The sequence below is a fragment of the Danio rerio genome, chromosome 21 (genome assembly GCF_052040795.2).
Source record: "Danio rerio strain M-AB ecotype USA chromosome 21, GRCz13ab, whole genome shotgun sequence".
NCBI classification, from domain to species: domain Eukaryota; kingdom Metazoa; phylum Chordata; class Actinopteri; order Cypriniformes; family Danionidae; genus Danio; species Danio rerio.
In genome coordinates this window covers 42,078,579-42,090,790 of record NC_141041.1, presented here as the reverse complement: position 1 = coordinate 42,090,790, position 12,212 = coordinate 42,078,579, and the positions used below count along the sequence as shown (strand labels likewise).

General features: G+C 38.8%; 1 protein-coding gene and 1 long non-coding RNA gene across 26 annotated transcripts in view; one reads left to right on the top strand and one right to left on the bottom strand.

Moving 5' to 3' along the window:
• dbn1 (drebrin 1) overlaps positions 1–12,212 on the top strand; it is a 175,742-nt gene that overhangs the window by 12,345 nt on the left and 151,185 nt on the right. The window lies entirely within an intron of this gene.
• LOC147838940 (uncharacterized) lies at positions 1,159–11,225 on the bottom strand. Of its 2 annotated transcripts, none has more exons than XR_015520590.1 (3): positions 8,725–10,724; positions 3,609–8,678; positions 1,159–3,260 (listed from the first exon to the last, which is right to left on the bottom strand). It is a non-coding gene; the product is annotated as an uncharacterized LOC147838940 (long non-coding RNA). The 2 variants fall into 2 exon arrangements; XR_015520589.1 differs by having other exon boundaries at positions 1,387–3,260; positions 3,609–8,683; positions 8,725–11,225.

Sequence of the window (12,212 nt, the reverse complement as noted above, 5' to 3'; positions counted from 1 at the left end):
TAACACTACAGCATGACGGTATCAATCTGGGCTTCTATAATGGCAGTCTATGGGACAGTTGCTAGGGTGCAGTATCTGGTTGTTAGGGAGTGGCTAGAAAGTTAAAAGCTCGTCAGTTATTCGTAGTTTGGTTGTCTGAGTTAAATGAGCTCAGCCATTAGTCTGTAGGACAGTCTGATGCAGAGTTATGAGCTCACAAAGTTTGATCCAATGTAAAGTCAACAACAGTCTTTTGAATGGAAGTCTATGGGACAGTTTCTAGGGTCCCAAAAGTGGTTACTAGGGCGTGGCCAGAAAGTTAAAAGCTCATCAAGTATTGGCAGTTAGGTAGTCTGAATTAAATGAGCCCAGTTAGAAGTCTGTGTGACAGTCTCATGCAGAGTTATGAGGTCACAAAGTCTGGTCCAATGTTAAGTCAATGGGATTTTTCCGACGGTCCCGGGACGTTTTTCAGAAAACCGAAAGTCGGATCAGTTGGAAAAGATATAGCACACCGAGTCAGACCAGTTTGAAGGTTTGGTGTGAGTTTGGTGGTCATAGCTCGAAAGCTCTAGGAGGAGATGCGTTTTGTTTTTTAGTCTCAGAAGAAAAATAGGATAACAGTAGTCTGGCTTGCTACACAAGCCAGCCTAATTAAACCATTTTAACAAAAATAAAAGCAAATAAAACCATAAGCAAATGAAAGCAGGTGAAACATACCGTGTGTGATAATGAAAGGATGATCACATGCTCACGGTTAACTTTAGGCCATTTAATAATCTGTTCAAAGTGAAAGCAACCGGGGCTGCTTACAAAAAGACACATTTTGAGCTCTTAAAAGCATCAGGACTGTGGGTGCATGTTCCTCACTATTTGTCTAGTTTATTTGAAAGAGAACCGATGACAGTTGGGTTTCCAGAACCTGTTCCAAACACGGTTGCTTTACGATTCGGTAGATAGTTACTGTTAGCGCTAGTGATCATCATCCTCTCATTCGGTATTCATTTGCTTTCTTCTGGTCGCGTGATCACAATTATTTTACTTCTCGATTCTAAGATCACACTTGCACGCATATTGATCATCATCTTTATATTGTTGAACCCTGCTTTTAGGAAAACTACCATTTAAAAATTATTTTCAACCAGCCAAAGTGGCTAGTGGGATTATCTGTCTAATGGTGTTAATGTAAAGCCCTGTATACAACCCAGGCTGATTGATTTCGCACCCCTATATACAGTTCTTGAGAGTGCCAAATACGTCCCAGGAGAACTTTGTTTGCACTTTTTGTGTTTGCAAATCCACCAGAGGCCGCTGTGTACGGATTTTCAGATCTCAAATTTCTTTCGCGAGTGCCATTCGTGCCTGCTCTTCTCACGTAAATCCACCAGAGGCTGCTGTTAACTGATTGACTTACTGAATGGCCGATCAACTGGCCCATCCTTCCCTAAACCCAATCTATAGTGTTTTCGAAGGCACAGATTGACCCAGACACCGACAACAGTTCATCAAACTGGGCTCAGCTCAGTCGGAAGCACCACTGAAAGCTTCTATCATCCAGGTATTGTTTTTGAGGAGTTGATGAACTCAGAGCTGGGTGCACCTTTGAAAGGATCTAGTGGACTAGCGCCGAACAAAAATACAATTTTTAGCCTTCAAAAAGCACAAAAAGCTCTGCTACTATCAAAGTAAAATCCACGTTAGCCATTTAGCATCGAAGCTACAGTCACCAGGCAGACAGAAGCCCTGCCCATGATTCGAATCCGCATCTAGTGTGAAGTAAATTTGATGCTCTAATAAAGCAAGTAAACTCAAAATGTTCACACGTCCATACGTGCATATTGTGCAATTTGTTTGCACATTCCGCGTCTGGTATGAACACAGCATCAGCGCATTCAGAAATAAGTTAGTTGGCAAAAGCCGCTAAACGCCACTTGCCTTTGACAGCAAAAGCCACTATATCCCGAGACTCAATTCAATTCAATTCAGCTTTATTTGTATAGCGCTTTTACAATGTAGATTGTGTCAAAGCAGCTTCACATAAATAGTCATAGTAACTGGAACAGTGTAGTTCAGTTTTTAGTGTTTAAGTTCAGTTTAGTTTAGCTCAGTTCAGTGTGATTTAAAATCATTACTGAGAGTTCAAACACTGAAGAGCAAATTCATCGATGCGTAGCTCTACCAATCCTGAACCATGCGAGGCAGTGGCGACAACGGAGAGGGAAAAAAAACTTCACCTGATAGGAGTGAAGAAAAAAAACCTTGAGAGAACCAGACTCAGTTGGGCATGACCATTTTAATTTCTCCGCTGGCCAAAAGTCTTGTGCAGAGCTTCAGTCACCGCGGTGGAGGCTGGAAGATGGCCTCAGCGAAGACTCGTCTGTCCCTGGAGCATCGCTGGAATCAGACTCATGTTCTCCCCTCCCCATGACCATCAGCGCAGCAGCAGCTCAGGATATGGCTTGGTCCCGGATATGGAAACCTTGGGATCATCTCGTCGCTGATCTTGGATCCAATCAGTGACTCTGCATAATCTGAGGACCTCGGGATGAGTATCCCCAGGTGAAAATAGAGAATAAAGAGAATAATTAGCGTAGCTGCTGTTCATAGTGTATATATGCAAGATGCAGAAGCCTGTGTGGAACCCGCTAGGTGATGCATTGAGTGTATGCTTTACTAAATCAGTTGACTCAATCAGAAGGCGTGAATGGAGTCATGTGTGTTCAATGTTGCAGCGTGCTGATACACTGGCTTTTATGAGGAGAGCGTTTTATTCCCCTTTCGATTTTAAAAGACGGAGTTTCATGAACTGGATGAGCCTGTCCGACTGTCAGTGAATGGCAAATGAAAACGTCCCTTACCTCAAAACTTGTGCATTATAAAAAAAAAGAAAACACAATGTACAGTCGGAAGTGTAGCATGCATTCATAACGAGTCTGATTTTCTATACATGAAACGACAACTCCATTTCACGAAAGATGAATTTAAGATGAAGTTCTTTTATTCTACTTGGATGCTATGAGGATAAACAAGAGACCAAGACCATTTACCTCCGTATGGACGGCTCTTCAGCTATAATCAGTTTATCCAGTGGCTCGCCACGTACGTTGACGGACTTTTGACGTGGAGCGGAGTTGACCGGGATGATGGGGTTTGAGTCCGGCAAAGAACAGTTGCAGAAAGATTTGGATGATTAGGAGCAAATCTATTTTTTAAAAATGTACTACGTGCCTAAAGCATTCACTCAATATCATCTCATTTTTGGCGGAAGTGGCGTTTAGCGGCTGTGGCGAGGGGGCGTGGCCGAGAGCCGTGGGAACGGGGTGAGGCCACCGCGTGAGTGGATACACGTGCGGTGCGCACCTGCCTCGGATCCCACGGAAGGAGCTCTGGACCATAAAAGGAGGACCGATGGCAGAGGAAGCCGAGAGAGGACCGGGCCCGGGCATGTTATTTTACTTTTGCTTTCAGTTTGACGGCAGTCTCCGCGAGGAGCTGCCGTCCGTTTGTTTTGATTTAAATGGCAGTATCCGTGAGGAGCTGCCCTCATTATTATTAATAAATCATTTTAAAACTCCGTCGGTTCTCCGCCTCCTTCTTCCCGGCGGCCAAAGGGCCGTAAACTTCATTACAGCGGCTTTTGCATCTGAACTCCTCATTACATTGCAGTACAATTTAAATAAAAACATGAATTATGCTTTCTAAAATACGATTTCAAATACAGTCATAATAATTGTAGAAATATTAACACTGAAGACGCTATTTTTCAATCCTAACCTCTACTACTACAAATAAGTTGAGATTAAATCTGTCATAATTTGTCATGAATGTGATAATGCAGTGATGTTGCTGTTATTTCTAACCACTTATGTCTTTTCTTATCTTTTGCAATGAGAAAATATGAGTCACAATCATTTCCCTTTTTAAAACATCTGATAATAATGTAAAGTGATCTTAAACATAGCACGCTCTTCTTTGGAACGGCTAGTAAAAGTAACAGTTTAGTTGTGATGCATGGTGAAAGAAATGCAGTCTGACTTTCGTGTAATTGATCAGACTAGATGTAGAATTATCACTTACCAGACATAGTGGTGTGCTGTGTGGGTAGATGATACTTTGGCTTCTCTCTTCACGGACTCAAGGCTATCTGTGAAAGGCAGCTGATTCAGATCATGGCTGTCTGTTTTTCCATCTACTCGCCTTGTGAGTGGCATATATTAATAACAAAGACGGCCCCTTGCGTGGCTCTTGACTCTTGACCTTACAGGAGTGCAAACATGTCCAGCTGTGGGAAGATCCAGGACATCTCAAGTTGAATAAATGTCCACATTTTTAACATGCCAGCCTGAATTTGCCATCTAGTTATTTTGCTAACTAGCTTGCTTCTAGCAAACTCTCTTTAAAAAATAAGTAGGTTTGCAACCTCCTTACATTAATTTACCATGGGTGCTTCCTAGGTAAATTACTAGCTGTCTGGTAGCTATCTAGCTTGGAACATTATCTATCTATTTAGCTGCTAGCGAACTCTCTTCAGAGAATAGGTAGGCGCTTGCAACCTCCTTAATTATATTCTACCTATCAATTTGACTATTTTGTGCTCTTTAAAAATAAACATACATTATTTTTTTATGGATGCTCACTAGGTAAATTGTTAGCTAGCTGGTAGCTAATTAGCTTGGGACATTATCTATCTATCTATCTAGCTGCCAGCAAGCTCTCTTTGAAATAAAAAGATAGGTAAAAGTTGACTACTCTCTAGGTAGCTAGCTTGCAACCCCCTTAATTATATTTTCAACAAGTGATAGCCAGATGGAAATATAATTAAGGAGGTCACAATTTAGCATCTAGATATGGGTAGTTACTAGATTAACCAGCAATCTGGTAGCTAACTCGCTTTTGACTTATCTATCCATCCATTCATCCATCCTTCCTTCAATCTGTCCATCCGTCGATCTATCTATCTATCTATCTATCTATCTATCTATCTATCTATCTATCTATCTATCTATCTATCTATCTATCTATCTATCTATCTATCTATCTATCTATCTATCTATCTCCCTCCATCCCTCCCTCCCTCCCTCCATCCCTCCATCCATCCATCCATCCATTCAATTATCCATCCATCCATCCAATCATCCATCCATCCATCCATCCATCCATCCATCTATCTATCTATCTATCTATCTATCTATCTATCTATCTATCTATCTATCTATCTATCTATCTATCTATCTATCTATCTATCTATCTATCTATCTATCTATCTATCTATCTATCTATCTATCTATCTATCTCTCTGTCTGTCTGTCTGTCTGTCTATCTCATCCCTCCATCCATCCATCCATCCATCCATCCATCCATCCATCCATCCATCCATCCATCCATCCATCCATCCATCCATCCATCCATCCATCCATCCATCCATCCATCCATCCATCTATCTATCTATCTATCTATCTATCTATCTATCTATCTATCTATCTATCTATCTATCTATCTATCTATCTATCTATCTATCTATCTATCTATCTATCTATCTATCTAGAAGCAAAAGCAGAAGACTGAGAAATAATATGATGAGTTTTTTCTAGGAGTTTGTTTTCATAACCTCTGCAAAAGTGATTCCATTTTTAAACCGCTGAAAATGAAACGAACCTGAAAAGTCTGTTTGCTCTGGCTGCGTTGGTTGTGGTTTGAATCTGTGCTTGCAGCTAATGATTCCTTAATGGTGGTAAACTGTTGAGCTGCTAATTTGTGATGTCGACTAGTCGTGCCAAATCTGTGACAAGGCACTGATACGCACAGAGCAGATGACAATGGGAAAGTCTTATGTTTGTTTTGGCAAAATAAAGTCATATGTAATTTTTCGTGCAGGCTGTAGTACGTGGACTTTTGATTGCATACGAGAATAAGGAACAATGTCATTTGGAGATATGAAACTGAAATACTTTTTATCTGAGAGTTTTAACTTCTGCATTGTAGTACATTTATAGTCATAAATTAAAAAAAAAATTCTCTGACAGATATATATTTTAGTTTTAGGACACTGGATGGATTTCTGTAGGCTTCTTGGTGGAATGAACATCTGGCAACCTTCTCGCACTGGATTAACTGCATCATTAAGAAACCAGTTAACAGTGATTAGGATGATTGTGTTGACATGACTTATTCACATCTGGACAGAGCGATAGACAGAGCAATGAGATCATACTTGGTGGATAACAGTCTCACTAATGTGTTTTGGATACACTAATAAACTAAACTACTAAAACATATCCACTGGTGATAAGTTTGCTACTGAAAGGGTTCAATCACAAAATGTGAATCTAGTTCCGAACAGGCCTCAGGACTTGTTTAATCACATAGTTGGAGTTGACATTAACAGTGGAAGATTCATCCAAAATTTCATTAGACAAAAATGAGAGAGTGAGATCCCACTGGGTTCTAACCCGAAGGAACTTCCCATCAGGAAACTCTTCTGCTAAAATAAGTTTCCCAGATTTCCTCGGGTAACCGCTACTGACTTCCCCACATCAAAAAGGCCTTTGTCTTGTGCCATCAGTCTGTCCATTCAGTTCAGCTCGGTTAGCATGTTTAATTTTAGCTGTGAAGAGAGAACTAATGAGGAGTGAGTCACTTAAAAGCCTGCGAAAATCTGTGATACTTCATTGTTTGATCCGTAATTCTTCAACTAAACCTGCTGACTGGACATGGGTCTTGGAAATAAGTAACTAATAATCATTTCTCTTGGTAATCATTGCCCTGTTAAAACAATGTTTAAAAGTAGTCAGCTTTTCCAGGTAGTTCATCTTTTCTTTATTTGTATAGTGCGTTTACGATGTATATAGTGTCAAAGCAGCTTCACTTTGAAGATTTTAGTGAATTGAAACAGTTCAGTTTTCAGAGTTTAAGTGTCAGAGTTTAAGTTCAGTTCAGTGTGGTTTAATATTCACTGCTGAATATTCTTCACAACTTAAAAACCTTGAGAGATACCAGGCTCAGTTGGGCTCGACCATTTCTTCTATGGCTAAACATCTTGTGCAGAGCTGCAGTTTAGGCGCCTGAGGCTGGAGAACGCTGTATGTCAGCGAAGACTCGTCTGTCCCTGGAGTCTCACAGGAAACAGACGCATTCTCTCCACTCCAACTACTGGAGCTGCTCATGATGCGGCCTGGTCCGGGACTGTGGAAAGCTTGGGATCATCTCTTTGCAGGTCTTGGATCTCTAATCTCTGGGGGCCTTGGGATGAGTATCCCCAGGAAATAGATAATAAAGAGAATAATTAGCGTAGCTGCTGTTCATAGTGTATATAAATGAGATGCGTGGAGAACATTCATGCATTATACCTCTATGTGTGTATCCTTTACAAAAAGATAGATCTCTAATCTAGTTTTGAACTGCGAGAGTGTTTCTGAGCCTCAGACATTATCAGGAAGGCAATTCCAGAATTAAGGAGCCATGAATGAGAAGGCTCGACCTCCTTTACTCGACTTTTATATACTAGGTACTAGCAGAAGCCCTGAGTTTTGAGCTCTTATAGAGCGGGTTGGATTGTAGTGAGACAGAAGGTTGATTAGATAAACAGGAGCTAGATTATTTAGATTATCTATAGATAAGAAGCAATATTTGTTAATCAATAAGAAATTTAACAGCCAGCCAGTGTAAGGAGGATAAAATTGGGGTGATATGATCATATTTCCTAGACCTGGTAAGAATTCTGGCAGCTGCAGTTTGTACTATCTCAAGTTTGTTAATAGAGGATGCTGGGCAGCCAGCGAACAGAGCATTACGGTAATCCAGCCTAGAAGTCATAAAAACATGAACTAGCTTTTCTGCATCTGAGAGGAATAGCATACTTCGTAACTTAGCATTATTTCCCAGAGGTATTTCTCAGTAGGCCTGAGTAGATGTACAGTTTTTCGCATCTTGCATTTTTATATGAAATATGGACAGTTATAATTAACTTTCAAACACAGACAAATATAAAGAATTGACCTGCAGCAACACTTCTTAGAAGTAGACTAGCAAATTAGCCAAACATAATATCTAGGGTGCTTTAAAGTGCATGAAACAAAATGCTGTCTCCATTCAAATGGACACGATGAGAACAGTGTGCTCAGATTATGTAACGGTAGAGCTGTTTAAGCTGTTTTTTGATCACATAAGTTTGTCTGACTGAAAAGTTAATCTTTTTTTACCCTATATGGATAAAGTTGAAAAACACTTAGCATTGAGCTGAGTAGCTACTTAGCTAAGTTTCTTGCTGAGGTAAACAATTAAAGGTCAGCATTATTCTCATTAGTTAATCACAGACTTCATAGTCAATCTTTTAGATTTGTATCTTTAGAATGTAGATTGTGTCAAAGCAGCAAAACATGGATAAGGATGAATTTATTCTATCTGTACTAAGGTCCCGGTGTAAGCGAAGTGGGGATCGGGCTTTTGCTGTTGTCGCCCCAAAACTCTGGAACGGGCTTCCGCCCCACATCAGACATGCTCCAACTCTACCTGTTTTTAAAAAGCGTTTGAAACACCATCTTTGTTCTTTAGTATTTGAGCCTTTTTAATGTTGAGGGATTTGCCTTATGTTTTAATTGTTATTTATGTGATGTAGATTTCATTTTTAGTATTGATTGTGTTCAGCACTTTGGGCAACGTTGTGTTGTAAAAAATGTGCTATATAAATAAACTAAACTAAACTAAACTAAACTAAACTAAACTAAACTAAACTAAACTAAACTAAACTAAGGAAACGAGAATGAAAAACCATAACAATGTTACAGATTGTGGATCCATTCCCGCATATCAAGCAAGCAGGCTATTAGGGTTAGAATACTGGTGTAGTTCTAGTTCAATTAAAACAGATTCAATTCAGTTTATTGCAAATATCACTGTTGAAGTTCATTACAGTTAAATTTAGTTCAACTTTCTTTAAAAATGTCACTGTTAAAAGATTATTCAAGGAACTAAAACTCCACCAATTGTGGTGGGGGCATATCCATTATTTTCACATCCCAGTGTTGATGGGTATAGTGTACAGTTACTTTATAATAGTAAATGTAACGTAACCATGTTTTGTGACGTAGTGATTTTCATTTGTATCACTATGCGTTTACCGAAAATAGAATAGCTACTCTCAAAAAAAAGGAAAAATTGCTGTTTGTTTAAAGTACTTATTTAAAATGAGCTGAAACAACATAATCCTTTAGTTTTTTTGGGACGACTTAATGGTTTTATGTTCAATCCACTTAAATTTGTAAAAACTAATAAGTTACCTCAAATCCTTCGTGTTGTCCCAACACAAATTTATTATGTGGAACCCAGGTACATTATGGTTAGTGTAGCAACACTACGTTCGATTTATGATTACTTACCATGTGTTAGCTACCACAACCATGGCTCTTGGGATTTATTTGTAGAAAAATTGTAGATTTCAATAAGGATAAAAGCAAAATACACCCATACAGGGTCTCGGCTACACTTATAACTGGCTGACTGTACGTTATCACTTAGTGACTGCATGTCTTAAAGGTGTTGATTAGTGTTTGATCTCTATATAATTACACTGTCTGCTCAAATGATTAAAATAGCTTGTGCGTCACAGTTTTTCCGTATAAAAAGCATTTTACTGACTTGTCTAATGCTCTGCCATGCATTTGTAGCAAATTGTCAAGAAAGCGAGGTGCATTATTAAATTGGCTCTATAGGTTTTCTTGTTGTACGTGTAAGTGGACATCGTTGCATTACCGAGATTGTATCTATTTTTAGAGTTGTTCTACAGGCAAGGTCACATCATCTCGCTGCACACTCTCACTGGGGAGTCTCGATAACCATCAGCATCGCTTAAAACTTTAAGATCGTCTTTCCTTACTTAAAATGTCAAATGGCTCTGACATTTCCTGGAATTACATTTCGATTAAGAGGGGACGTTTGTGGTTTGTGTGGTCAGAATTTGTGATATGATTATTTTAAATTCTTCACAGTTATCAGTGATGCCATTTTTTGAGTCTGGATTCTGTTCTAGAAAATCTTAAATTAAGCCAGAATCTTTCGTAATAGCAACAGTCGAAATCTGTGCTGAAGAAAATGTGCTCTAATCCGTTTTGAAAATGTATATTTATGTTTCTGACAGGGACCAGGCTCTTGCTGGTGGATGAGGCTCAGGGATTTATGGGAAATGATTTGCTTGGCGTGGGTGTCTGTTGAGAGCTCAGAACTCTCTGAGACAGGGAGGAGAAGTGAGCTCCGAATCCATCATGAAGAGCCTTTTATCTCTGAAGACGTTTCATACGGCAGAGCTTGTTCATACAGCAAATGAGAGACAAATTTGGTAAAAGCCTAGTTTTCACCCTGTTATTACAAACATTTTCTTTTAAATAGTTTTTTTTAGCATGTTTAGAGCTTCGAAGATATCTGCCAAACTTTTTGAAGTAAAAATACTACAGTAGTTTATAGTAAATGATATAGTGTTTGTGAACCATGCTATAGTAAAGTGTATTGTATATATTATAATATTTACTGTACAACTCTTTGTTGAATGAATGCTACAGCATACTGTAGTATTAACCATACTATATATGGTTACCATACTATACATATGTAGGGCCATACACCCAAAGTGCTTCACAATATTGAGCTGTCTCCACACCACCACCAGTGTGTAGCATCCATTTGGATGATGCAACAGCAGCCACAGGACAACGATGCCAGTGTGCTCACCACACACCAGCTTTAGGTGGAGTGAATGAAAAGAATATATGGCGAAAAGTCCTACATGACGGTAATTGTTTGATCGTGGTGTTTACTTTAATTATGCCACTAATATCTGCATACTCCACGTCTTAATTGCATTTCTGTTTAGTTCAGTTATGACTTTAATCGGATTAAGGTGATCAAAAATCACTGTTTCGAGCCCCTGGTCTAAAGCGCCACCTGGCTTGAGAAATCCGTTCTCAAAGACTTACTTTTAGCCATTATTTGGGTAGCGCACATATTCTGAATGCCTTCAGCGGAATTCAAACGAGTCATTTAAACAAAATAATCTGAATTAATTCCAAGATTATAGAGAGATTAATCTAGATTAAAAATAATAATCTATGCCCACTCATACTATACCATGAACTGTTTTTGTAATGTGAAAAAATTTAATTTAATAATTATAACTCAACAAAATATACTTATATTCAGAGGAGCAGCTGTGTCACATTCAACAATAACTACATACAGTATATGTTGTGTGCTGCTATAAATAAGAAAGAAAAGCAATGAACCTACACAATGCACAATCTGTTCTTGTGCTCGTTCTGATGATGAATCCAGAGTATTCAAGCAGGATTTGCCCAGAGCTATTAATTAGCATAGTACACATTCAAACAATCTCCATATAAAGGCACAACCTCATGCATGAATACTCGAGTAAACCATATATGTGACATTCTTTAAACCAGTTGAACTACTGAACCAGATTATGCCATAAAGGCAGTTTAGGGCTTTTTCTAGATTCTTTTAGTTACTCAGTTTTTAAAAGCAATCTTTAAATACATTTGACTTCACACATTTTACGTTTCTAAATCCTCCACCAGTCTTTACAGCTAAATTTAGAAGCGCAATACTGTTTTGAGCATATTCGCAAATCAGTTTTACTAACAAAAAATGCATGTGCATGCACCGTTTAGTTTATTATTTGCACATGCACAGATTCCTCATTGAAAGTGGGATCTGATATATTGACGTGAATGGCACTAATGGAGTTGGTTTTGTGCAGTTTTTTTGCTGGCGTCACAGCGAGCTTCAAGTGCCCCTGTGAAGTCCATCTGGCTGTGTGCTTAGTCGCATTCTCATCCTCAGTAACACTCACTATGATTAATTCTGAACCCTCAATGCGAGAAGTTTGCTCGCCCGGGAGCTGATATATGGGGATTTTAAGAAGGAGGAAGAAGCACTAGGAATGAGCAATTCAAGCTATTTTTGTTCACTTCAGAGGCCATTGGTTGAAAAGCTTTGTATTTTTATGTGTATGTTAGCACATGTGTACAGTCAAACATTGAAAATAATACTTTGGTATACCTAAAAGGGTTCTATTATGCAAAAATCACTTTTTTAAGGGGTTTAAACGCATTTGTGTGGCAACAGTCTGTCAATATAACCAGCTTGTAATGGTAAAAATGTATTTATTTTATTTATATTATCACACGTGATAAAAACAGTCGGCAGAAACACTTGGATTGACATTC